Genomic DNA, 14,068 nt, shown 5'->3' with positions numbered 1-14,068 from the left:
ATACTTTAAATTTGCTTAAAATATTCTCATCAATCTGACCTAATTTTGCAGGCTTTACCTACTAGTCTATCACCTGTCAAACAGCCAAGCACCAAATTCCATTTGATGTAAACTCTCCATTTTATAAGATGAAAAGTTCATAATTTTACTGAGTACACTGCGGTAACAACCTTAAGAAAACAAAAACTACTATATATACTTATTTTTGGAATAAATAAATTCAGCTGGAGTTGGACCTTAGGATGATGAGAAGATCAATTGTATAAAAAAAAAAATATGGAGTTTTAATAAGCAAGACAGCTCAGCTATGGCCACTTTACATGATGATTTGTTTATTAGTAATTATTTGATTTTAGTTCACATAGGTTTCAGCTTTACAAACTGTCTAGTCTGATTATATTGCAAAGACATAAAATTATATGGTTTTAAAATTCATTAGTATACCTTAATCTCATGTCATGTTCCAATGCATTACGTGAGTTTTCAATCAAAGAAGTGAGGTTGTTCTCCAGAATTGGTTCTCTCCTACAGGTCAAAACCTGCAATAAAAATGTCATGTATTATAGCATGAAGACACTCAACAGATTTCCATCTCCTGCAATTCCACAGTTGATCCCTGAACACAGAGGTATGGTCTTCAAAATGACCCCAATCTTGCCTATGTTCAGAGAAATTCTAACTTGAAAATGTTTTTTAAAACAGAAATAACTTGATTAGAAACACCTGTGATATATTTTATCATCTAAAGCCTCTTCAAACAAATCAGATTAATATGTTTCTGCTTTCATTTCTCTTTAGGGCATTCATGTTCAAAGTAGTATGGATGAGTGTGTATGGGGGTAGCTGTTAGAGGACTGGTACAAGACAGATTCATAAGAAAAATATCAGAAATATAATTTGTACTTCTAAAATTCACACAGTTAAAAAAGTTACTGACAGGACAGGGACAAAATTTAATTTTCTCTCCAAAGGTTTTAATGACAGAATTTACCATTATTTTTTTTTCTTTCTTTCTTTCTTTCTTTCTTTTTTTTTTTTTGAGACAAAGTTTTGCTCTTGTTGCCCAGGCTGGAGCACAATAGCACGTTCTTGGCTCACTGTAACCTCTGTCTCCAGGGTTCAAGTGATTCTCCTGCCTCAGCCTCCAGAGGAGCTGGGATTACAGGCACCCGCCACCATGCCCAGCTAAGAATTTATCAATATTTTCAACTTTAGTATATTGCCAAGCCTAAGTGAAAAAAATCTACATTTCCAAACATTTTAATAAATTACAATCCTGACAGACCAAAATGTGGAGCTTATTTTTTTTTTTTTAAGTTAACATATTTTCAAATAATAAATGGACCACTACTGGACCAAATGGTTTTTTAATGTTTCTAAGTAGTGGTGAGATGTAACTGAATATATGTGTTTTTTTTCACTTGCTTCGCCTTTCTGAATTACAATGATTCAATGGCAATCGATTATATAAAAGTATTAAATTACCAAAGGTGTATCATGTACTATGTGTAAATCACAATGCTCTGAAGAAATTTTCCACTTTTATTTAATAGTTTAGGAAAATGAGAAAATAAAAACTAAAAAAACGCTTTATTCCTCTGTTGCCAAATATTTGATTATATAATGACAAAACTCACACAATCATCCATAACTCATAAACACCAATGCAAATACCATGAGATTTTAAAAAATTACAATCATTTATACAGAGACTTCCTCAAAATAATTTTCTATATTTGAGCACTCTGAAAATTAAGTTATCTTAAGTTTAAAAATCATAGAAGGAAAATACATGTTAAATGTTAAGTTTTTAAATAGTAGGGAGATGAAAATAACAAGCAATAAGAAGCAAAAGAGGTTTGGACATAAAATAATAAACCAATGTGTACGGTAAAAAAAAACAGTATTAAAAAAACCTAAAAATAGTAAAACTCAAATCTAAACTGTTACAAAATACAGCTTACTATTTATTCTTAGAAACCACTACAAGTTATTTCAGTACAAATTTTCTTTAGTGAACTAAGGCAGAATTACATCAAAGTATAATAAACTTTTTATACTTTGATAAGAAATATTAATAAAATTCAAATATATATTTAATATCAATTCCAATATTTAAAACTTGTCCTTCTAAAAAGTAGAGCCTTTAAAGCATTAGAAAGCATCTGTATTAGAAATACAAACAAACAAAAAACAAAACAAAAACAAAAAACCAACCCAGGCAAAAAATAAATAAAATTCAGTTCCCTATCAGAAAGTAATATTTATATGAAGGATCTACAATCATTTGTAGTTGCAAATAATGAGATAAACAAACACATAAACAGTAATGTGATATTCTAAAAATCAATCTTGTCATTCTTAAGACAATCATGAGGTTAAATTCTAAAAATTGAATGCTTAATCACATTTTCAACACTTATTTGAAATAAAGAGGTATTTTATTACTGATTTCCTTTGGTCTTATGAGATTTGGGGCTACAAAATTTCAGCAAGTCATAGTTTGAGTTTGAGCTCTAATTATGTGCCAAAATTAGTTTCCTGGCATACAGTGTTTCAAAGTTTGCTGAATTAAAAACAAAACCAAACCAAAAACCCCCACAAAACTGTAAGTATGACTTTTTTTCTTAGATGTGTTTTCTAGTTATTAGATAAAAAATCTGTGTCTTCTAAAAAGAGGTTAAAAGGAAATTAATATGTGAATTTGTAAGATTCATTAGACAAAAGAAAGAAAAGAGCCAATTTTAGGCAATATTTTAAAATAAAAATTTTTATAGAATAATTTTTCAAAACTATAAATTTATCATCTTCTTTTGAAGAAAACTAATGTGTCATATATAAGAATTACCTAATACAGCCTCTGGGAATTTTTTCTCATTTTGTAAACCAAATCAACTGACCCATATTTCTGGCTTCAAGTATTCTATGACATTCCAAATAGTTACTACCTACCAATAAACAAACAAAAATATACATGAGTCTCCACAAAACAAAAAAAAAAAAAACAAAAATGTAGTACATAAAGCATGATGAAACTAGGGATCCAGAATACGAAACCTACTTTAAATTTTTTAGCCTTAGCTATAGTTGTTGCTAAACATTAAAACTGATATTAATCTGATTGGAAAAAATACTCAGTGTTACATACAAACACCCGAGGCTACATTTTGTAAATGTATACGAATAAATTAATAGCGTTTTTTTAAAAGTCTGAAATTACATTTTTACTTTAATATTTAAAAACAGTGTGGGGGCAAACAAATGAAAATCAATGCTACCAGTAAGACTGATACCTTCTCTAGTCCCCTTTCCCCCACAATATGTAAACAAGGCTTTAAAAAGAGGTGACCTATTGTAGCAACACCACACCCGGCAGTTGCTTTCCTACGGTAAGAAATGACTTTACTAATTCTTGTAATACAAAATAAATTACAACTGTCAACCTCTACAGAGAAATATGGATAAGTGCACATAAACGTTAAAAAATTCACATTGGTTGAAACTTGTATCTATATGCACACAAGTCTAAAACCAGTATCTTCCTCTTAGGAAGGGTCACATAAAAGTATTTCGAATGCTGTGAATTTTATTTAGGTGCTAGTGTGTTCTCAAGTTTGAAGAGATGTATTTTAAATAAAGGAATCACTCCTTTTAAAAATGACTTATTAAACAAAACAATCCTTTACTTATCACTCCCTAAACAAAAATCCCATAAACCAAAGTGCTAAAAACGTATGGTTAAATTTAAAGCTTGCCCCAACTCTCCCCCAAACTTACATAATTTGAATGAAAAGGCAAAACTCAAAACAAAAACTTTCAGTAAAAAAGCAAAACCCACTAGTTCAGGTACTTTAGGTTTAATTATGTTTAAATTAGAAATGAAATCTCCTACAATTTCATTAAATCAAATTTTATTGAGAAGATAATTAGCACCTTTTATGAAATTTTCATGAGATGTCTCAAAATAAATAGCTTTGAACAAAGGTAATGAAAATGGGTTTTGTTATCACAATTCTTGTTATGACGACAACACAAAATAGTATGAATTATACACTCAGCTGTTCCATTTACTAATACAAATTATATTTACAGCCCTACAGAGATTTATAAAAGCTGTAATATTTTTTATTTGAATATTTTCTAACAATGCATATAGGACTTAATGTGAACATACATTATGAGCTTCAAAATTTCAACTACTATTCATAAAAAAACTTCTATTAAATTAAAATAATTCTTTCTTAAAGCATCTACAGCTGTTTATCAGTGAGTTTACCACTTTTCTTTGAAAACTACACCTGCCTCTTATCAAGATGCAATTAAATGAAATGACAAACTTGGTAATAAATAGAAATATACTGACGGCTGTCTCAAGCAACACTGAACAAAAATCAACTGAAAATCAACCAGATAAAAAACAGCACACCCACACTGTTGTGTACAATATATTTCTTCATAGTGAATTTATTATCAAAGGAGTGAAATAATATATACGCACCTGTGCTTACCTGTTGTCTAAGAAACATAAATGTCTTGCAAATTAAAGTTTTAGTTCACTGCAGTTACTGATTTAGCAAAATCGGTACATTTTCATTAGATGTGAAAAATTTTTTTAATAAGATGTTCAATTTTTATGGAAAATGTGAAAAAGATCATTCGTGAACGTTAAGAAAATTGAAATTTCTTTCCATCAAAATAAAAGAAACAACTGTCCCGTAATGTGCATCCAACAAATATATGCAGTTTAAGGCGAAAAACTCCTATCAAAGGAAAAAAACTAAATTTTTCACTCCGTTTTTAACCAGTAAAGAACAGTGACAAATACATAAAAGTTTTGTAATTTCAACCAGCAGAGACTTAATTTTGCGTAAACAGCCTCTTCAGTTTTACTTTTAATATGCGTTTCAGAACCACACGAAAGTCCTTTCTAGGAGAAAAACAAAAGTATTAAAAACCAACTTTTCCCCTAAACTCTCGTCCTAACGCTTCGTAGCCATTTCTGTGGTTCTCTGGCTAAATGTACAATTTTTCGGAAAGTCGAGAATTATAATCTAGCATTCAACATTCAAAACCCCCCAGGCCCGCTTCCTTCCAGCCAATCAGGAGGTAACAAGTCCAGTGTTTTGGGAGCTCCGTTAGACAAAATTTGAAAAACATCACATTGCACTCTTCTGTTCTCCTCCGGGAAACATTCTAAGCGAGGGCGGGTCCCCCAGTCTTCATAGAAATATAAGATATAAATCAATCGTTATATCAATTCCAGGGGCAAAAACTGTAGATAGGCAGTCTTAAAGAAGCGTGTCACTGCAGTTCGCAGGAAGCCTTATTCCTCTTTGCGAACAATTGAACACAGTAGCTGCTGCAAAAAGCATCTCCGGAATATTTGCAACCCAGAGCCGTGCACCCCACACGCAGTACACCGGCAAAGGGTTAATCTAGTGGTGCCTCCAGCGCGGAAAATAACTAAAGATCTAATACATCCTTAACGCGGGATTTTTACAAAGGCCATAAAAGTATTACCTAAAGTTAATACCGTCACTGGCTCACATCATTCAAGAACTGCGGAGCAGGAATTGATAGAAACCACCAGCTAAGGAGGAGAAAAAAATCACCGAAGGGAAAGATAAATAACTCGTCCCTCCTCCTCAGCGTCAAGAGTTCCCAAGAAAAGGTGGGGATCGCGAAATTACCGTTAAGTTGTCGGGGTAGAGTTTTGTGGGAGGAAAACATTAATAGTTTCGTAGATTGCTTTTCTTCCTTGCGACATGTTTCAAACACCGGAGAAAAAAATAGTCTAAGAAAAGTGCGAAGAGAAGGAAATAGCCAGGACAAGGAAATCGCTGGCTTGAAGCCCCATCTTTCATCTCACCCGTGAACACCCCTCCCCCTTGAGAAAGGACTAGGCTGCGAGTCAAATGACAAAAGTCCTCAGAAAGCAGCTGAAGTCCAGCATCTTTCCTAAGAGCCGGCTACAGCCTCAAAAGCCTGCCCCTGCCCCATATTGGAAGCACGAGCCGCGGCCAGTCCTACATACCTAGAGACTTCACGGGAACCCGGCGTGCCGGGGGAGGGCGGCCAGGGCTTGGGAAACTCTCATTCCTGGGGCACCTCACGCTTCAGCGTCAAAAGAAAATATAGATACATAGGTACCGGGCGATGTCGGAGGGAACTGTCGCCACCACTAACCGGAGGGACCCATGACTCCAGGTCCTGAATTTTGCCGATCTTAAGTTTCTTGTCAAGAAATGACGGCCATCACCGGGTCGGGAAAACGGCGAGAAAAAGGGGGAGGGGAGCGTGTCCAGTCCTCCTGTCAACGAGCGGCCGCCTGCGGAGACACCGCCGCGCATCCTCCTGGCTCCAGCCTCGGGATGGGGGTCTTGCTGACAGATCCACTGGGCGGCGGCTACTCAGCCGAAGCCCGTCCGCGTCCCGCTCAAACTGCAGTTCCCCTCCCCCCACAGCCCCGTCTCTCTGCGCTCCCGCCACATTCCGCCAGCTGCCGCCCACTCGCAGATGCCCAAGTTGCCCCTAACCCTTTTTCCTCAGATTTTTGGCAATTAAGTGAGAGCCGACCCAGCGCCCACTCCCTGCACCCCCCGACTGCCTGCGGGTCCCACCACTGCCACCTCCCGAGTTCTGCTCTGCTACTTCTTCAGGCTCTTACCGACTGCGCCAATCTTGGCGAAGCTCCGCGACTGCCCTTTGCTCCAAGTAATTTTTGGCGATTTTTAAAGTAATTTTTCCGGTGGAGTCCTAGTGGCGCTATACTCTCGGACAGGTTAGCCTGTCTCTCCCGCTAGATTGATGAGATCAGGCATCACTCGAAAATGGCGCCGAAAGCGCAGAAGCTCCTCATTCAAATTCGTTAGAGCCAACCCCGCCGCCCCAGGGCATGCCGGGAACGCGGGCTGCCTCCACAGCTGTCAACACCGCCTCTTAACCCCTCTTCTCCCGCTTTCCCGACATTTTTGCGCAAGCGCAAACTCCAACCCTCTCCGCCTCCCGCCAGGCACATGCGCAGAATCATCGTTGTGCGCGGCTCTCCCTTCGCTTCCTCGGTCGCAGTCCTCTTGCTTCTTTTCTTGCGCGTGCGTGTAGCGCTTTTGCAAAGCCGTGGAGGTGGAGAGAACGAAGAGGCTGTGGGGCCGAGGGTCCACAGATAGCTATCAGTCCCCAGGCATTTAGTCTATGTTGGAGGTAAACAAATACGGGTCCAGCTTAGGGAAAAAGAAAAACATCTTACAGCCAGTTTCTAAACTCCAAACAACGGAATGTGTCAGTGAAACCTTGTGTATGGATACACGTGCTTTTAAAACGGCCCTGCCAGCGTGTAGAGCTCTTGCCGTTCGCCAGCGCTTTACAGGTGTTACCGCACTTATGCCTCGGAACAACTTTACCAGGTAGGAACTATTACTGTTCTCGTTTTGAAGTCAAGGAAACCTAGGCTCAGAGACGTTAAGTAATTTGCCGAAGACAGCACAGGTAGCACGGAAATGGATGAGTCCACATCTGTCAGATTCAGCAGCCCTGGGGTTCTCTACCACGCTGCGCGATCCAACCTGAGTCCACACAGGAGGCGTGGTCTCCCGCCTTATCAAGTGTGTGTGTGCGCGCGCGCGCGACTGCCTCAAGTTAATGATTAAGTTTGCTGAAGCGCTTCTTCCCTGTCCTAAGATGCCTGTTGGGAAGGCGCTTTCATTGAATCCAGTTTCTCTTACCGTCTTACTTGTCCTTAAACTTTCTGAGATAGGAATGGGCAGTTTTTGTGTGTCACTTAGGGTGATTTTTTTTTTTTTAATGGCGTGGTAAGTGAACTGAATCCAGCAAAGACGAGTTTCTGTTGCGCTACGCATTGGTAAACTGAAAGCTACCACGTATTGTGTACTGTGTGCTGGGCACTGTGCTAAATAAATGATTTACGGATTCATTGTGTTTATTGCTCACAACAGCCTTATGAAGTAGTTATTATCTTCACTTTACAGATGAGGACATCTGAGGCTCAGATTAAGAAATCGGCCCCAAAGTCTTATAACTGGTAAGTAGAAGTACAGTATCTAGGCAAACCTGTCTACCTTCAAACAAATGAGCACTCTAATAGGACAATTAATAATAAAGTTGTAAATATTTTAAAGCCTTCATTGTAAATGTTAAGTAAGACTGTAGATATGAAAGTTCCTGAAGTACTAATAAGTAAAGAAGTGTGAGAAGGGTACATGGTTTGCATTATTGAGCTGCATTGGAAAAGAAATGGATTTTAGCAATTTGAGATCAGCAATAAGTGACGTGGCAGAGTAGTATAAATACACTACCTAATCTCTGGTACTTTTGTGCACTACTTAAGTGGGCAGACTCTGGAACCGAAATGCCTGGGTTTGAATCCCAGCTCCACTACTTACTAGCTGTGTGGTCTTATTGGGTAAATTATCTGTTGGACCTTTTGTTAAAACAAGTACTATTAATAGCTCATTGGGTTAAGTATGTAAATGAGCTAACATATTAAAGGAATTTCAGCAGTGCTTGGCATATTAGTAAATGTTTGTTATTGTGAGTCAGTCATTAACACTGATATTTTAAACTGGCTTCTTTAATAGTTGTTTTAAAAATCAAACTACAGTCCTGGCACGGTGGCTCACGCCTATGATCCCAGCACTTTGGGAGTCCCAGGTGGGCGGATCATGGGTCAGGAGTTCAAGACCAGCCTGACCAACATGGTGAAACTCCATCTCTACTAAAAATATAAAAATTAACTGGGCATGGTGGCATGTGCCTGTAATCCCAGCTACTTGGGAGGCTGAGGCAGGAAAATTGCTTGATCCCAGGGGGTGGAGGTTGTAGTGAGCCGAGATCGCACCACTGCACTCCAGCCTGGGTGACAGAGGGAGACTTCATCTCAAAAAAAAAAAAAAAAAAATCAAACTACAGTTAGCGCCATTAGAGTTAGCATTCTTATTCAAGAGCCCCTTAAAATGATTAAGTCAGACTGACAAATGATTTTTTTCCCCAAATATGAATAATGATCCCTGTTAGGCAAATAAGGATGTTAATTTATTTTACCATCTCATAAGAATAATATATGGAAATAAAATTGTTTTATTGTTTTCTGATTGAAGTTAAAAAACCCAGGTCCATCTAAAATATATAAAGTAAAAATCATCCAAATTTCTAGCATCCAGAGATAACCACATATTGCTTGTACTTTAAAAATATAATGTATCAGCCAGGTGCAGTGGCTCATACCTGTAATCCCAGCACTTTGGGAGGTTGAGGTGGGTGGATCACGAGGTCTGGAGTTCAAGACCAGCCTGGCCAACATGGTGAAACCCCGTCTCTACTAAAAAAAATACAAAAATTAGCTGGGCATGGTGGCTCGTGCCCGTAATCCCAGCTACTTGGGAGGCTGAGGCAGGAGAATTGCTTGAACCGGGAGGTGGAGGTTGCAGTGAGCCAAGATCACACTGCTACAGTCCAGCCTGGGCTACAGAGGGAGACTCCATATATGATGTACCTGTGGGGATAATCAGCGGGGCGAGTCTGGGTGAGTGTTATATTTGGGAGACATTTGTAAAATTGTACTAGAACTTACAAATAGGTGAGTAACACTTTCCTCACTGTAGAATTTTTTTATACATTTTTATACATTAGAATTTTATCCCCTTCTTTATATAATCTGTCAAGACAATTCTAAAGTGATGATGATAAATAACATTTATTGAGAACCTGATATGTGTCAAGCACTAGGATAAGCGTGTACATGAATTTTTCCATTGAATTCTCCTGTAGCTAAGTGGGTGCAATTATTATGTCTATTTTCCAGAGACTGAAGTTTATGTGGAAGTCACCTTTAGAAGATTTAAATCCAATTGTGTTTAAAGTCTTATTTAAAAAACTAAAATTATTTATTTCATGAAAGCTTCTTGATTCGCTAAAATGGGAGAAAACAAAATCAACTAATATACTGTAGTTCCTGTGCCTGAAAAAGAGCCCGCCCAATTGTAAAAAATCTTTTGAAAACTAAGAATTTTATGCTTGACCACAAGGGGGTGCAAATTCCTGAGATAATTTCAAAGAAAAACGGGAAAATTGCTTTTACTTTACTTTACTTTTTCAGTCCATCAGATTCATGGGTTAAAACTAGTAAGAATTCCTGCCTGGAACTTTAATACTCTACAAAGTAATGTACTTTATAAGAAGAAAGAACTCAGTTATTTAGGTGCTTCATTAGGGTAGAAGTGTCAATACAGTCAGGAGATAATTATCCCTCTCCCACCCCTTTCCACTCACAGTTAGTTTATGTCTCTGCATATTCCTCTTGTCATAAGAGTAGAACTGAAGTCATAATTTAAAATCTGGGGTTTTGCTTTTGGAAACTGGAATGCAACCACTAGCAAATGAATGGTAAATATGTGTAGTGTGGAGAACAGAGGTCTTGTAATTTCTTTGCTTATTATTACAACTTTTTTAGATAGAGTCTTGCTCTGTCACCCAGGCTGGAGTGCAGTGGTGCGATCTCAGCTCACTGCAACCTCCGCCTCCCCAGCTGAAACAATTCTGGTGCCTCAGCCTCCCAAGTAGCTAGAATTACAGGCTAGATTTGAGCCACCATGCCCGGCTAATTTTTTTTTTGTATTTTTAGTAGAGACAGCGTTTCATCATGTTGGCTGGGCAGATCTCAAACTCCTTACCCTCAAGTGATCCTCCCACCTTGGCCTCCCAAAGTGCTGGGATTATAGACGTGGGCCACCGCACCCATCTTATTTGCCCTTTACACTAGACCTGCAGACTTGCTTTGGAATATTTTCTCCCCTAACTATAAAATAAATGTGCATTACAGAAAACTAAGAAAAAAATCAGGAATGATTGGAAGGCATTGCCTCTGAAGGCCTCTTAACAATATGCCTCTCTCCTCATCTCCTTTCTCAGTTGACCAAAGAAGACTCCATGTTTGTCTTTTATGTATATTAGCATGATTGAGTTTCATCTATTTAGCCTTACTGAATAGTTTACTTGTTTCTCTTCTTCAGGAAAACTAAGTTTGATATCTTGTGGGATAGAAGGTTTCATCTTTCAGGCATCAGAGAGCAAAGTAGGAAAGACTTAGAGAGGCAAAGTCCCTCTGATTCACCTAAGGATATACTATTTTTACTCTTAAGGGGCCATGAGAATGTATTTACTTTCATCATTTTGAGGTGAGGAATGGTTACAAACTGAGAGAGCATAAATAGGTTAAGTGTTATCCCTGACAGTAGAATGGGAGTGGATGGAAGCTCCTTTATAGCAGTTCTACTTCCTGATATATGGGTATGTGTGTCATTGTGTGGGTGGTGTGTTTTAAAGAGGTTCTGGTGAATTAACAAGATGTAATAATTGTATTTTGTTATATATTATTGACTAAATTGCTTAACATGCAACTTAATAATTATTATGGATCTCTTTAAATATGCCACATTCACTTTATTCAAAAGTGAACTGATAAGCAACAAGCTGCTATGTGCTGAACAGTAAGTACTGGGGGTATAAACAAGGTCTCTAAATGCTGCAATTAGCGTAAGCTATGTATGTTTCTGTATAGCCGTCGTGGTTTGCTAATAAGGTAATCTGTCATCCTTTCATAATTGAAATACTAGGGGCAATGTTATAAAAGTGCTCTTTATTGTTATTTAAATAAATGGAGTTTTTTTGTGTGGTTTTACAGTCATGGTGGGAAATCATGAGCTTTTGGACTAGGGCAGTGATGGGTAGGATAGAAGATGAGAGAAAAATCTATAATGACTCCCTGGTCCCTGGCCTGGTTGTAGAGTACAACAGTGGTATCATTAACTAGGACAGGGACGAGTGGAGGAGGATCAGGGCTTGAGAGAGAAAGAGAACGTGTGTGTGTGTGTGTGTGTGTGTGTGTGTGTTTAAGGGTGTGGGATGGAACACTGGGACAGGGGAAGTAGATGACAAGTTCAGTGAGGACATTTTGAATATGAACGATTAAGCACCCATGGGATACCTAAGGAGAGAAGTTCAGTCACGAGCTCAGTATACACGACTGAGGCTTAGGAGAAAGGCTTGGGCTGGGAATGGATATCACTAAAAAGGTGTTGGTTGAGATTATGAAGAAAATGGATGCTGTTCCTCACAGAGACTAAACATAGAGGAAATGAGAACCAAAATTAGTAAATGGACAAAGTAAGAGGAAGCAGCAAATGACTGAGAAGGAATGGCTGAGAGAGGGGCAGTAACACCAACAGAGCTGAGGGTTATAGGAGCCAGTGGTAGAGAGGTTTCAAAAGGAAAGAAGTTAGGAGTGTCAGAAGGTAAAGACAGGCCAAGTAAACTGAAAAAGATCAAATGATTTGGCAGTTCTGTCATTAGTAATGTTTGCCAGAACACTTTGAATGAAACAATGGCGGCAGACTTCTGTGTTGAGTTGAAAAGTATGTTAGAATAGAGAAAGGTTACTATAAGTTTGTATTATTTCAAGGCTCTTGACTTTTTCTTAAAAACAAAGGATGATAATTGTATGGAGGAGTTTACAGAATAGAGGAGGGGATCTACAGAAAAAGAGAGTTAACATTTTTATCAAGTATGGGGACAGAGTCATCAGAGAGGAGAAATTAAAAGAGAAAGGATAAGGTAAAGCGAGATCCGGTAGGAGATAAGGGTGCAGGTAAAGGAATTAACCCGGAAAAGAGAAAGGATACTTTTTCTTTTGAGACTAGAAGGGAACAGCTGAAGATAGTTTTATGTATAACAGGGAGTTCACAGTTGATAGTTTATTTTTTTCTGATAAAGGAGTCATAAAAGGGTGGGGCATGGTGGCTCTCGCCTGTAATCCCTGCACTTTGGGAGGCTGAGGTCATCACCTGAGGTCAGAAGATTGAGACTAGCTTGGCCAACATGGTGAAAACCCATCTCTACTAAAAATATAAAAATTAGCCAGCTATGGTGGCAGATGCCTGTAATCCCAGCTACACAGGAGGCTGGGGCAGGAGAATCACTTGAACCGGGGAGGTAGAGGTTTCAGTGAGCTGAGATGTGGCGCCACTGCATTCCAGTCTGGGTGACAGAGTGACACTGTCTCAAAAACATAAAATAAATTTTTAAAAAGAGACTTAAAAAAAAAATAAAAAAAAGTTATGAAAGAGATTAGTGTAGAGGTGAAGTAGCAAATTTGACTTGAAGTAAGATGGTACAAAATATATGTTCTAGGTAATGGGAGAGGAAATTAATGAGGGAGGAAGGCTGTTAGCAGGAGAGGGTGATATACCTGAGAACCCAGGCTGGATAGGAAAAGATATGAAGCATGTGGGAGACTGTAGTTTGAAGAAATGAGAATAGTTGATGAATGTGTGTCAAAATTAGGTAAGAATGCAAGTTATCAGAAGGTTGAGGGTGTGGCTTTGGGTGTGGATTGATGAATGAAGTGGTTTTATGGAGTCAGAGTTCATAACTTCTCAATGGGTTTTCCATATGGACACTGAAGTGGGAGGTGATAGCAGAAAATGCAGCGGAAGCCGATACTGTTAGCAAAAGGCCAGAGTCTTCAACAAGAGGGAATGACTGAGTAATTAATGAGAATGAAGAGAGGAGTAAAAAATTCCCAATATTGTTTAACCATGCCTTTTTTTTTTTCTCATAAATTAAAAGACATGAGGGCAAGGACTATGTCTGAATTAATTCAACAAATGAAAATATTTGAATTAGTAAGTGAATGATAAGCTCATGTTGAATAAGTATTTCAGAAAACTTTAGATTTTCTTATTATAAGCAATTGATGTTAAAGAAAATACAAATGAGCAGGATGTAGGAAAAAATAATCCCATCAGCCAGAAATAACTACCCCCAACACCCTTTGTTATTAAACTTTATACCTGTTTGTTGTTTGTATATATTTTTTCCTAGCAATATTCATTATATACTTTAATGGCTAAATAAGTATTTTCTTATGAAATATAAGGATGTACTATAATTTAAGCAGTTCATATTTTGGGGCATTTATATTGATTCCACTCAAGTTTTTTCTACTGGTAAAGCAAAAAATCTAATAGCTATTTTTTTTTTAAGACAGTTTCATTCT

At 37.8% G+C, this 14,068-nt stretch overlaps 1 protein-coding gene across 1 annotated transcript in view; it reads right to left on the bottom strand.

Moving 5' to 3' along the window:
• Positions 1–6,835, bottom strand: part of LOC103791486 (uncharacterized) — an 86,912-nt gene extending 80,077 nt beyond the window's left edge. Inside the window, exons 1-2 of the mRNA XM_078345198.1 lie at positions 6,668–6,835; positions 445–539 (exon numbers count right to left, since the gene is read on the bottom strand). The gene's annotated coding sequence lies outside the window, so the exon portion shown is untranslated. The remainder of the gene's footprint in view (positions 1–444; positions 540–6,667) is intronic.
• Between the last annotated feature and the right edge of the window lie 7,233 nt (positions 6,836–14,068).

Source organism: Callithrix jacchus, chromosome 1, assembly GCF_049354715.1.
Source record: "Callithrix jacchus isolate 240 chromosome 1, calJac240_pri, whole genome shotgun sequence".
Lineage (NCBI taxonomy): Eukaryota > Metazoa > Chordata > Mammalia > Primates > Cebidae > Callithrix > Callithrix jacchus.
This window is presented reverse-complemented; position numbering and strand designations above follow the sequence as displayed.